Raw genomic sequence first — 13,172 nt, 5'->3', positions numbered from 1 at the left:
TTGAGTGGTACCTGATAGTGGGACACTGGACTGTGTGTGGACACCCCATATTTTCCTTTTTCTTATAGACCTTAAATACGTGTATAGGTGGTTACCCATTCCATCTCAAAGTGAGACTTCTCTACAAGGAGTCAACATCTTGAATGCTGACTGTCTTAGATGGTATCAGACTGAGAGTAGAAGGGGAAAGTAGTGGGATTATGGAGCAGATCTGGACCTTAACTTTTCTGTGTGAGCTGTTTTCTCTGGCCCTGAATGCTTATGTAGGGCTGTGGGTTCTTGATCTTCTTTTCTCATAAATCACATGCAGCTTGTTTCTGAAATAGCCAAAGGTGTAACCTTTAATATGCTCTGAAGACATGTTCTCTGGCCTCGATTAAGCTACCCTCTAGTTCTCTAGATGTGCTGGCCACCACCTGTTTCCTTAAGCCTGTGTGTCCTTGGACTCTCTCTGTAAAACCTAGCTTGTCTAGGTTACCTTATTAGCTACACATGGGCATGAGTGGGCAGGGCCTTAGCTTTTATTACTTCGTCTGTGTTGTGCCAAGTTGCAAAACCACCACCAAGAAGACCACCGAGACTCAGACATTCCGAAATGCAAAAGCAAGGCAAGGCTTTATTTAAGCGAGCCGCAACTCGGGCCTCGTCCTAACCATCGACACAGCGGAGGTTAGGAGGGAGCCCCAAGCTGGGCTTATAAAAGCAAAGAACAAGGTTACAACAATCAGGTGTTCAAGCAAGCAAGATGAGGACACAGGTACAAATCTGATTGGCTCAGGGTTCAATTCTAAAATGGGGTTCACGTGGTAAAATGGGGTTCACGTGGTAAAATGGGGCCTGACTTCAAAGTCTGGCACTTCATTTCCCCCTTTTTCTTTTTGGTACCTTGGGAGCCAATCATGGCTCCATCTGTCCATTTCAATGGCTTGCATGTCTAGGGGATGATATAGAGGTAAGGCATGGGCCAGTAGGGCCCAATGTAGTAACCAAAGGGCCTGTCACCATTTCTTACAAGAATAGTCTCTGTACCTCTGTTTTGCATGCCTCTAGTTTATCCTGCCTCATCTTCCCAAAAACAACTCTGGTCCCTTGGTTTTAAAGGGGGGCTGATGGGTGAAGATCATCCATCTTCTGTAACTTCTTCAGGCTGACTCAGGGGCGTTGACCTTACCTAACCAGGAACCTATAACTTTAGTCTACTTTACCAAGGGACTGCAGGATTACTGCAAACTGAAAATTAACTTTCAGCTATACAGACTTACCATTAGCTGTATAGTGTTTAGTATCCAAATGTAAGCAACAAAATAATACATAAACTTCTCAGCTGTGCTCTAAGGGTCGGGTGGCTATACCCATATTCCTGAGCAAGCCCAAAACTACCTAAAATAAGGAGGTCACCTCACTTTGGAGTGAGCTGCCAAAATAACTTTAACACTAGCCAGGGTAGTAAGGAAAGAAGGCAAAAAGAAAATTATAACAATATTCAGTCTAACTTTCTTTTCTTGAGGCGAAGGCGAAGTGGCTGAGTTGGCTGGTGCTTGGAGACCTCACATGTTCCACCACGGTAGTCATTGTCCAGGGCAAAGGGGTCAGCTGGCCTGGCGTGGGAGCAATGAACCCAAGTGGCAATGCCGTCTAGGGTTCCTTCCACCGTGGTTCTAAGGATTTCAGTCCCCTGGTCTGAATAAATGGGGGGTAGGGACAGAAGCAGAATCATATAATGCCTTAAGTTGGGGTCACATTCTTGTGCACGAGCTGCAAATAATCGAGTTTACACAAAAATTCAGCATCATCCAAATTAGCAAGCAATTCAATCTGAAGGCTTAAAGCCAAGCTGATAGGGAGAATTTCTTCCTCTAAGCAGAGCAAAAGGAAGGAGTGACACCCAGTCTGCGCCAGTCTCTAAGGCCAATTTAGTTAAGGTCTCTTTTAGAGTCCGATTCATTCTCTCTATCTGTCCTGAACTCTGGGGTCTATAAGCACAATGTGATTTCCAATCCGTCCCCAGTGCAGCGGCTATTCCCTGACTTACTTTTGAGACGAAGGCTGGTCTGTTGTCCGACCCAATGGTGGATGGGAAGCCATACCTGGGTAGGATTTCTTCCAGGATCTTCTTAGCTACTACATTCGCAGTCTCATGCTTTGTTGGATAGGCTTCAGCCCATCCTGAAAAGGTGTCTACAAAAACTAGCAAATATTTGTAATTTCTGTGAAATCTACTTCCCAATACACGCCTGGCCTATTCCCACAGAGGCGAGCTCCTTTAGTAATCTGTTGATTGGGGGCATTGGCAAGTGACAGGCCTTGCAATTTTTAACAATATCTTCAATAAGTTGATCTCCTTGTCTAATTTTCACTTTGGTTTGTCGGAGCAAGTCCTGCATTTTTCAGGTTCCCATGTGAGAAGCTCAGATTCTCTTAAGGATCCCCTTACCCAGCCCTTGCGGCAGGATAAGTTTCCCTTCACAAGTTTTCCACCAGTCATTGTTTCCTTCTCTGTCCAGGGGTTTTGTGGGCCATGGGAATTTTCTTTATCTACTCCAAGCCTTCTTGGGAATTCTGGGGCACAGGAGGCAAAGCTCGTGGCCCTGGGTCTACTAAAGTCTGTTCCCAGGAACTCTGACTTGTCTGGCTGATTTAGGCACAGGGATTTTCAGCACAGTCTACGTGCATCTGACAGCCAACGCTTGCTCTCTTTTAATATGAAGCCCAGATGGGTGACTTCAGGTTTAAAATTTGTGCCTTTTAACATTCTAGTTTGTAAAAGCTTTTTCCTGACTGGCTGGGGAACTGATCTCTGATGACCTAAAAAGTTACCTTTGCAGGCCTTTAACAGATCTCAATAAGGACACAATCTCAGGTCTACAAGCTTTCTTTCCTGAACAGATGTATCAGCTTAAAATTCTCACTGCCAGTCAGAGCTTTGAGTAAATGAAATCCAAATTTCTGATGCTTAGCTCTGATTTTTTTTAAAATTTTAATTAATGAACCCTGAGAAATCCTTTAAAGCATTTGGTAATGCCCAAACTTGATAACCCTTTGACTTTAAACTTAAACTTAGTTTTGCATCATACTGCAGTCTTGAACATGTTCACACTTACACGTGCACACACACATACATTTTCAAAAGATCTTAAAGCGTGCTGAATAAGCATTGGCCGTACATTTTAAGACAAAAACCTTTAACAAATGATTTTAGCATTCTCCAGCCTCATTTTCCAGGGCTTGATAGTTTTAGTAAAACATTTTTAGTCTTAGTAAAACATTTTAGCGCACCAAACAATTTTCTGCTTAAGAAGGCTGGGTGGGGGTCTCCCTAGAGTTCTTTTTTGCGGACCACTCTCACTGATTGACTAATTGTGAGCTGTCACCTGTACATCTTTCCAGTGACCTAAAGTCAAGTCCAGGGGAGTGGAAGGAACATTTCCCATCATCCGTTTGTCAGTCAGGCACAGCGCAAGAAAGAAACACACAAAAATAATCACAGGCACAAAGACCAGACAACACTTACAGACAGACTTAGGAAGCCGCGGCTTACAGGTTTGACTGTCTCTCTCCTGCCCCTGTGAGGGGGCAGACCACACAGTCTCGCTGTGTCTCTCCTGCCCCTGTGAGGGGGCAGACCACACAGTCTCACTGTGTCTCTCCTGCCCCTGTGAGGGGGCAGACCACACAGTCTTGAGGCTCGCTCTCTCCCGTTCCTGTGTAGGAGCGGACCAGACAACCCCAAATATAGAGTGGGCTAGACAGGCACCCGTTAGAAGGGCCTCCCGGTCCAGTCCTTCAGGTCCAGGGTGGTAGTGGGAAGCCTGAGCCCCCTGTGGAGGGCTTGAGGTGTCTCCCAAGTCCCCCAGAACTGCCCATACGAACATGTCCACTCCGGCTGGTCCTTCACTACCTACAGGTTCAGATTCAAGCAGCTGGCCTAAACAGAAAACAAAACTACAAATCACACAGACACAGACACATAGAATGAACTGCCCTATTTTCTTACCTTCGGAGTCTGGGGTCTCGGGGTCTCTGGGACCATCCCGGACGAAACCCCAAATGTTATGCCAAGTCGCAAAACCACCACCAAGAAGACCACAGAGACTCAGACATTCCGAAATGCAAAAGCAAGGCAAGGCTTATTTAAGCGAGCCGCAACTCGGGCCTCGTCCTACCCACTGACACAGCGGAGGTTAGGAGGGAGCCCCGAGCTGTGATTACACAGGGCTTATAAAGGCAAAGAACAAGGTTACAACAATCTGGTGTTCAAGCAAGCAAGATTAGGACACAGGTACAAATCTGATTGGCTCAGGGTTCAATTCTAAAATGGGGTTCACGTGGTAAAATGGGGCCTGACTTCAAGTCTGGCACTTCAGCCTGTAGCATGAAACTAGGCTCAGGAGTTGTCACTGGGAAGAGCAGCCAGGATCCCTTTCAGGATTGACCAAGAGAAAGTATATCAGGAGTTAGAACAGCTGTACTCTGTCCTATATCCTGTGAGATATCTAGACCAACTTTGCACGTCCATAGGAAATGGCTGGGTCTAAACTCTTAAAACCCAGAGGTGAGGATGAAATGCCCAGAATTCGAGACATCCCCCCCGACCCCCGCGAAGACCACCAAGAAGCCAATTCCGATGCAAAAGCAAAGAGTTGTTTATTAGCAAGCTCAGACCTATGCCCACAGGGACACAACCAAGATGGAGGAAGGCCCTGAGCACAGATTACACTGGGTTTTTAGAGTAAACAAGTCTAGGGGATTCCCAGTTAAAAAGACATGTAATTGGTTAACCTTTAGTGTGTTATCTATTCCTGATTAGCTGGGGCATTGTCACTTAACAGCAAGACAGTCAAAGTTTGCAAAAGACATCTGGGGTCAGCCTTCAGCTTTATCGACCTTGGGAATGTTAGTGGGGGGTGCTACAAGGGACTTTTGGTGCCATTCCCCTCCTGCTATGTATACATTAGTTACTTATTGGGACAGTAACTTGTCAGAGCTTGATTGCCTCGTGGAGCACCTGGCACTTCAAATATTTATCTGCTGATATTACAGTACACGGCACAATTATCAAACAAGGCAGTGAAGCATCTTACAAACAATTGCTAAAGCATCCTAACTTTAACTGACCGCTGGTCAAATGAATTCTCTCTGGCTACCTTGATTATTTTAGACTGCGTTTTGTTCAGGCTTCACACTGACATATTCTGCAGTTATTCCAGGAAGATTCACGGCCCAGTCAGGCCCAAGCTACTATATGGAGGCACACTGGCTGCTCAGGCTCCTCAAGGACTGATGTAGTCAGGTCTTGTCTCTACCATCTCTCATGTGATTGAGGGAGGAGGTGTGGAAGCATGACCAGTAAACGCTAAGAACCTAACCCTGCTCAACCTGGAAGTACTTTGCTTGATCTGAGTCCCTGACTAGCCAGTCGGCGATTGCAAACCTGGCAGGAAGGACAGATGGGGGTTGAGTTAATTTTCATAAAGGCTCAGGTTCCCTGATTGAACTTTACAGCCATACTGCTAACACAGAGATGAAAAGACCAGAGTAGACCATCCCCTGCAGAACTCCAGGTCCATTAGCAGGTTGACTCTGTGCAAAGACGATTTGGGTACCTGCTCTCAAGATAGTGGTTAGATCTCAAGAAAAATTTCCTGACATATTTTCAGAGGAGTGGTGAACTTGAAAGTGAGCTACACCATGATTTTCTCTAGGAGTCCTCTAAGGCAGCCACCAATACTTTCATGTTCAGCAAGAGGTCTGCCCAGAGCAAGCAGCTGGAGTGCAGCTTGCCACCATCCCGTGGGCCCTCAAGGTGGCCTAGGCGACAACCAGCTGGGACAGGAGTGCTAAAGGGCTCTGACTTGAACCTCCCCACCACACATCAGGGGGCCTCAGCCCTAGGCCCCGATTCAGCCTGGGGCTGTGAAGCTCTGGGCAGCCAGCCCCCACCAGATGGGGATCCTCCATCAACAGCCACCTTCAACAGGGACACCCAGCTGACGTGGCTCGCTTCCTCTTAATGATTGTTTTCAGTTTAGAGTGTGATCTGTGAACTTGTGCAATTCAATGATTATTTCCTCGAGGGAAGTAAAAATGAAATGAAATGAAATGAACTGATTGCTGCCTAAAACACGGACAGGGTTGTTGGTCTCCTCTGGAGGAACCTTTCACAAGGGAAACCAACCACCTGGCCCGGCATCTCTATGTTTACTGAGGACACCTTCAGGAGAGGTCAGGAGGTGAGCAGATTATCCACCTTCCTACATAAAACAGAATTACCATGTCAAATCCAAAAACCCCACGCCCCTCCCCCCTGCCCCAATCCCGGCCTATATCTTGGATCAAACTCCTATTGCCACCAGGGGAAACACCAAGTGGAACAGGAGTTCTCATTCTCCACTAGACTCTCAGCTCTCTTCTTGTGCAGCCCCTGCATCCAGACTCCTCTGCATAGACCCATGTGCACATTCATTACCATGGGACAGTTACTGCTGCCTTCTTCTGGTCCTTCTCCCCCTAAACTCCATGCCCCTGAGTGACCAGGAAGGAGCCAGAGAGAATGGGTGGCCCTTCTGAAGCACAGAGACAATGCAGTGCAATGTTCCCACTCGCTAGAAGGGCCCCTCAACTCCTCCCCTCTCAGAAGGAGAGCATGATAGGCCTTATCCCAAATCACCTGAGGGTAACCAACCAATTACCTCCAAGGGACCATCACCTGACTGAGTCAGCCAAAGGGCCCTAAGCACTGAGGCCACTTCCTCCTCCACCCAGACGGACCACACCCTCACCGGCCCTGGCCACACCTCCTTCAGACAGTGAGAGGTCCCCTAGGCTCTGAGGCCCTTTCCCCATCTGCTCTGGCCACACCTCCTCCCTGCCTTCCCCTATATAGGCTTCTCCTCCACCCCTAAGCTTGGCCTGTCCCCCGCAGTCCCACTTGAGCAAACAGGAAGTTTGATCTTGCTGGCGGGCCCCTCTTCAACCCACTCTTTCCCCGAGAAGATGGTGCTCACTGCATGCTTGCCTGAGCCCACTGGGCTATCTCAGGACCAAACTGAAGCCAGAGAGAAGGCTAGATATCACGGGCCCTGGCAGGTCTCCCTGGCCTCCTCCCACAGAGAACCTCCCCCATATTGGCTCCGCAAACTCTGGACACCCTGCTGCTTAGAGGACTTTGGAGACGGAGGCGCGTTCCCTGAGATCCCTGTGGCCCAGTGGCCGCTGGATATGGGTCGCGGGAAAACAAGGGCCAATGCACTGGCCATTCAGGTCGATCCCCGAGGGTGACTCCAATACCAAGCAATTGCTCGACAAGGACAGCCAAAAGCCAGGGTCATTTACAGCCAGCACGCTGACCTGGTCCCAGAGGAGGTGACCAATGCAGAGGATCCAGACCTGTGGACACCCGACCAAGAGGCCATTCAAGAGACCACAGCAAAGACTCGGGCAGCCTTAGAGAAGCTTGTGTGGCAGAAGGTTGCTGCAGCCATGCCGGCTGGAGAAGCTGAGAGACCGGCCCCTGCTCAGTATGTGCGATACACGCCCTCTCAACAAGGAGAGGCATGGAACTCAGGGGCTAAGCAGAGGGTGATTCGGGTGGTGGACGTGCAGAAAGATCCCATGGAGCCTCCGAGATTCAAGATCAATCAGAAGATTCCCCGGCCACCGCCTTCTCCTCCTGTACCTGTGCTGCGGTCCCCAAGTCGACGGATGACTGTGAAGGAACAACAAGAGTGGAAGATCCCCCCTTGCATTTCCAACTGGAAAAATGCAAAGGGTTATACAATTCCACTAGACAAGCATCTGGCCGCTGGTGCAAGAGGACTCCAGGCGCACCAAGGATACATTTGCCAAGCTGGCCCAAGCTCTCTATATTGCTGACCGCAAGGCTCGGGAGGCTGTGGAGGCCCGGGCCCAAGTGGAGAGGAAGGTGGCTCACAAAGCAAAACAGAAACATGAGGAGAGACTGAGAGAGCTGGCCCAAAGGACCAGGGAGAGCAGAGCTGGGAGCAAAGCCCGAGTGGACGGAGAGGATGGGGAGCCACAGGAGAGGCAGTACGACAGGTGGCGTGACTGCAATCTTTCCAGGGCAGCTCGGGAGAGGACATGGAAACGACAGCGAAATGAGCAAAGATATATCACTAAAGTCATTGCTCTGGGTGTCCCCAATCCTGGAACCTCCAATGAAGGTCAGTATTACGACCCAAGGCTCTTTAACCAGCCCAAGGGTATGGACAGTGGCTTTGCTGGTGGAGAAGATGACATTTACGACCTTTCTGACCATGCCTGGAGAGGGGCTGAGCCCATGGCCCATACTATCTATAGGCCCAGGCCAGATCTGGACAAGGACATGTATGGCGACGACCTAGAAGCCAGAATGGAGACCCAAAGGTTTCTTTCGCACAAAGGGTTTTCTGGTTCAGAATGGAGGCAGGGAAGACCAGAAGGACAAGTTGAGTTTGAGGAAGATCCTTTTGGTTTGGACAAGTTTCTGCAAGAAGCAAAGCAGCGGCAGCGGCTCGTAAGACCCTGGAAGACCAGCCAACCCCAGGAGCAGGAGCATGAAGGCAAGAAGAGGAGGAAGGCGTAGATACTCCTCTCTTCCCGCTTGGTGAACTTGGTCCACAACCCTGATGGTGCCAGTTGCAGGGGTACACTGTGTAGATGATCAGAAGGAAACCCAAATCTGGGAGCCAGATCCCAGGGCTAGGCTTTCTTAGGAGATGTGGGGAAGGGGAGGAGGCCTGGAAACATGCCTTTGAATGACTTCCTTTTCTCACAGTGTGGGCTGCCTTTGTGCTTCTCCCACCGTGTGGCACAGAGGGACCATGTCCAGCCTTCTTCACCCCACCCACAGAGTCAAGAACACTTCCCTTGTGTCACTTTCATAGTCCAGAGGCAACATTTCCTGTAAAAATTACCGTTTCTCGATGTGGTTTCCCCAACAACCAGGATGAGGAGATTCACAATTTGGAAGTGCGCTTAGCAAGGGAATTTTTCCCCTTCTCCGCTGTGTGACCGTGAAGTGGGGGAAAATCAGATCTTCTTTAGTGCCCCTACTTGTTTCCCATAAAAGCACTTACACACACACACACACACACACACTAATGTGGAAATATTCTATCATATTATTTATATAAATCAATATAGAAATGAATGAATGAATAAAGTTGTTCCATGATCTGCTGGCTCAGAAGCTTCTGTCCCCTAGGAAGCAGTAGGTTGATCTGATGGACAAGGTTGTCAAGGACCTGGGGACTTCCAAGTGAGAAAATCTGCCCCAGCTCCTTGAGCTCCAATGAAGAAGACCTTCAGCACACAGCCCTGCAACCAACTCTGGAAATGCTTCAGGGGCCTTGCTCTCAGACCAGGGCGTGGATCTCAGGAACCAGTTCCTGACCTGTTTCCCAAGGAGGAGATGAATGTGGAAGACATTTGGACCAGGAGTTTCTCTGGGAGTCCTCTGTGGGCCCCCCTCTAAACCTTTCACATTCAGCATGAGGTCTGCTTAGACCAAGCAGCAGAAGTGCAGCTTGCCGCCATCCTGTGGCCCCTCTTGGTGGCCTAGTCAACAGCCAGCTGGGAAAGGAGTGCTGAAGGACTCGGGCTTGAACCTCCCCACCACACATCAGGGGGCCTCAGCCATGGGCTCCAGATTCAGCCTGGGGCTGTGAAGCTCTGGCCACCCACCCATGCAGATGTGGCTCCTCCATGCAGAGCCGCCTTCAACCGGGACACCCACCTGATGAGGCTCGCTTCCTCTGAATGATTCTTTTCTGTTTAGAGTGTGATCTGTGAACTTGTGCAATTGAATTATTTCCTCGTGGGAGGTAAAAATGAAATGAAATGAAATAAACCGATTGTTGCTTGAACCACAGATGGGGTTGTCGGTCTCCTCTGGAACCTTTCACAAGGAAACCCAACAACCTGGCCCAAGGGTTCCAGCTTCGCTATATATACTGAGGACACTTTCAGGAGAGGTCAGGAAATGAGCGGGTTATCCACCTTCCCACATGAAACAGAATTACCCCTGTCCCTCCCTGGCCAAACTCCTGTTGGCCAAACTGGTCTTGCCACCAATTGAATCTCTAATGGTCTCCAGTACCCATTTTAAGGTGGAGCAGAAGATTTACTTCTACACTTTACTTTCAGCTTTCTTCTTTTTCACCCCTGCATCCTAAGACTCTTGTATATACGCATACCCACATTCACAACCAAGGACCTGTTATGGTACCTTACTCTCATCCTTCTCCCCCTACAAATGATCCCCTGTGTAACCAGGATTTAGCCAGAGAGCATTGTGGGGCTTTCCACACAAAGAACGTGGAATTTTTGCTCTCCCTCGCAGAATAGCCCCCTCAACTCACATCTTCCTCTTATAGAAAAAGAGCATTGTAGCATTATTCTCAATCACCTGTGGATAGGAAGGAAAAAGAGGAAGGAGTATATACTCATCTCTTCTGACTCAGTGAAATTTGTCCAGAACCCTAATGTAACAAGTCATGGGGGACAGCTTATAAATGATCAAAATTACACACAAATGTAGGTGCCAGATTCTAGTGATAGGTTTTATTATTAAAAAAAAAATTAGGGGGGATTGAAAATGCAACCTTGAATGACTTCCTTTGTTAGGAGTGTGCTGTGTTTGTGCTTCTGTCACCATGTGGCACTTAGAGGACATACCCTCCCTTTCCCTGCCCAACCCCATAATCAAAACCACTTCCTTTTGTGTGCCATTAGTAGTCACAGGGGTGATCTTTTGTGTAAGAATGGCTGCTTTTCAATGAAATAACCCCAATCGCAATGAGGAGGATGTTCACAGTCTGGAAATGTGCTAGCAAGTGAAACTTTCCCCTACTGTTGTTTGACTTTGAAGTAGGGAAAAGGAGGTCTTGTTTAGGGCAACTGTTTGTATTGATTGAAAACACATATACAAATAAATAAGTACCTATGTAAGTAAATGAATGAATCAATAAATGAATAAACTCCTTTTGAGGAGTTGCTGACTCACAAGCCCTTATGTCCCCAGGAAGTTGGAGACTGATCTGATCCACAAGGTTTATAGGACTCCTCAGTGGGGGACCACAAGGGAGAAAATCTAGCTTGAGTTTAATTATCTCCCTGCCACCGAGAAGATCATCCTCAGTTATCTCTCCCAGAGCAACCTTCGGAAGACTTTTTAGGCCCTGATATCAGACTTAGGAGAGAAGGAAAAAGTGTGGGGATAAGAGAAGCATAGAAGGCCTAGGATAGTGTTGAAGTAGAATAGAAAGTCAGATGTATAAGGATAGAGACAGAAGGGAAAATGGAGGCAGAAGGGAAGGGTAGAAGGTGACAGGAACGAGAGAGGATGAAGGGGAAGATGGAAGCTGAGGAGAAGTGTGGTGGGAACATGGAAGTTTGGAGGGGAAGTGAAGTGTAGAGCAGAAAAGGAAGGATGAATGGAATGATACATAGGAAAGGAGGGTGGAAGGGAAAGAGAGGAGTGATTCAAAAAGGGAAGGGTGAAGAGAAAAGAAAGGTTGGAAAAAGAGGGGAAGGATAGATGTGAATAGAAAGGTGCAGGTGAAGGAGAGAGTAGAGGAGGTAATGTTGGGGGAGAAGGGAAGGTTTGAGGTGGAAAGGATGGGTGGATGTGAAGTGAAGGCTGAGAGAGACGAAAACCTTTGAGGAAGAAGGGAAAGAATGTGTAAGAAGGATGCAGGCACCGAGCTACCACCAGGCTGTGGGAAGGGAGTATTGCACAAGTAGCCCCTCAAGTCCAGGATAGGGGGAGACTGGGAAAAGACAGTCTGGGACTTGAGCCGATAAAGTGGATCAGCCACTTGAAGTGCCATGGCTGTTGTCACTCTGGTATTTTTCATTCCCACAAGTTATGTCCACACAGCAAAGCAAATCTTTGTACCAACTGTTTGGTTTTGTTTGTTTCATTGTGTTTTATTGGCTGTTGCTTATTGTTTTTGTTTTGGTTCTGTTTTAGTTTTGGGGTTTTTTCAACAATTTTTTTTTGTCTTTGGTTTTTTAATACTGGGGATCAAACTGAGGACATTGCACTTGCTAGGCAGGTGCTTTGCCACTGAGCTACATCCCAGCCCTGTTTTTGTTTTTTTATTTGTTTGTTGTTGTTTTTGGTGGGGTATATGGGTTTTGTGGGAGCACTGTGGCTTTAACTCAAGGTATTGCACATGGCTCAGCTGGAGCTCTGCCATTTGAGCCATTCCACCAGCCTGGCTTCCTGTCTGCTGGTTCATTTAGCTTTGTGGGTTGGTTTCAAGTCCTGGCACTTGAATTGAGGCCTGGGCTCTGTCCCTGAGCCTGAGGTGCTGCTTTCAGTTATTTTTGAGCAGTTTACTGGAGATGAGAGTCTCACAGACTTTCCTACCTGGGCTGGCTTCCAACCAGAATCCTCAGAGCTCAGCCTCATGGGTAGATAAGTTTACAGGTAGGAGCCTCCAGAGCCATGCACACATTGTTTTAGAGAAAGGACTTAAGCATCCTAGCATTCTGGTAGCCAAAGTGGTCATGCAGCCATTCCCCTGTGGCCAACAGGGGGCAGACTTTGCTTATTGCTACTGTGGGAAGAACACTTTCCAGTTGTCCAACTCCTAGGCAGAACCAGGAAACGTGCTGGGTATATTTATTTGATATGTATATATCCTGGTTCCAGTCCTGGGTCTTGAATTCAGGCCTGGGGCACTGTCCCTGAGATTCATTTGGCTCAAGGCTAATTCTTGGCCTCTCAGCCACAGATCCAACTTCCAGCTTTTTCTGAGAATTTCATTAGAGGTATGAGTCTCATAAACTTCCTACCAAGGTTTGCTTTGAACCCCAATGCGCAGATCTCAGTCTCCTGGATATCTTGTATTACTGGCATAAGCCACCAGTGCCCACCTAGCTGGCTACCTTTGAATCCGGCCTTCTGCCTCTCCTGCCACCCACACAGACACTACCAAGACAAGAAGAGATGGCTTGACAGCTTGTTCTAGCGGCCACATCCTAATCGTTAGTGACCACCTTTGACCTGCTGCCATCAAATACTGAGAATTTGGTAATTTGAAACAACAGTAACAGAAAAAAAAAGGTGCTGTTGGTTTTTTTTGTTTTTTGTTTTTTTTTTTTAACATTTAGCAATGTGGTCCAGGCTGGCCTCAAGCTCTCACTCCTCTTGCCTCAGTCTCACT

At 47.9% G+C, this 13,172-nt stretch overlaps 1 pseudogene; it reads left to right on the top strand.

Annotated features, from left to right (window-relative positions):
- The first annotated feature begins 6,993 nt into the window (after positions 1 to 6,993).
- LOC125343996 lies at positions 6,994 to 8,581 on the top strand (annotated as a pseudogene).
- Positions 8,582 to 13,172: the final 4,591 nt, after the last annotated feature.

Source organism: Perognathus longimembris, chromosome 2 (assembly GCF_023159225.1).
Source record: "Perognathus longimembris pacificus isolate PPM17 chromosome 2, ASM2315922v1, whole genome shotgun sequence".
NCBI classification, from domain to species: Eukaryota; Metazoa; Chordata; class Mammalia; order Rodentia; family Heteromyidae; genus Perognathus; species Perognathus longimembris.
This window is presented reverse-complemented; position numbering and strand designations above follow the sequence as displayed.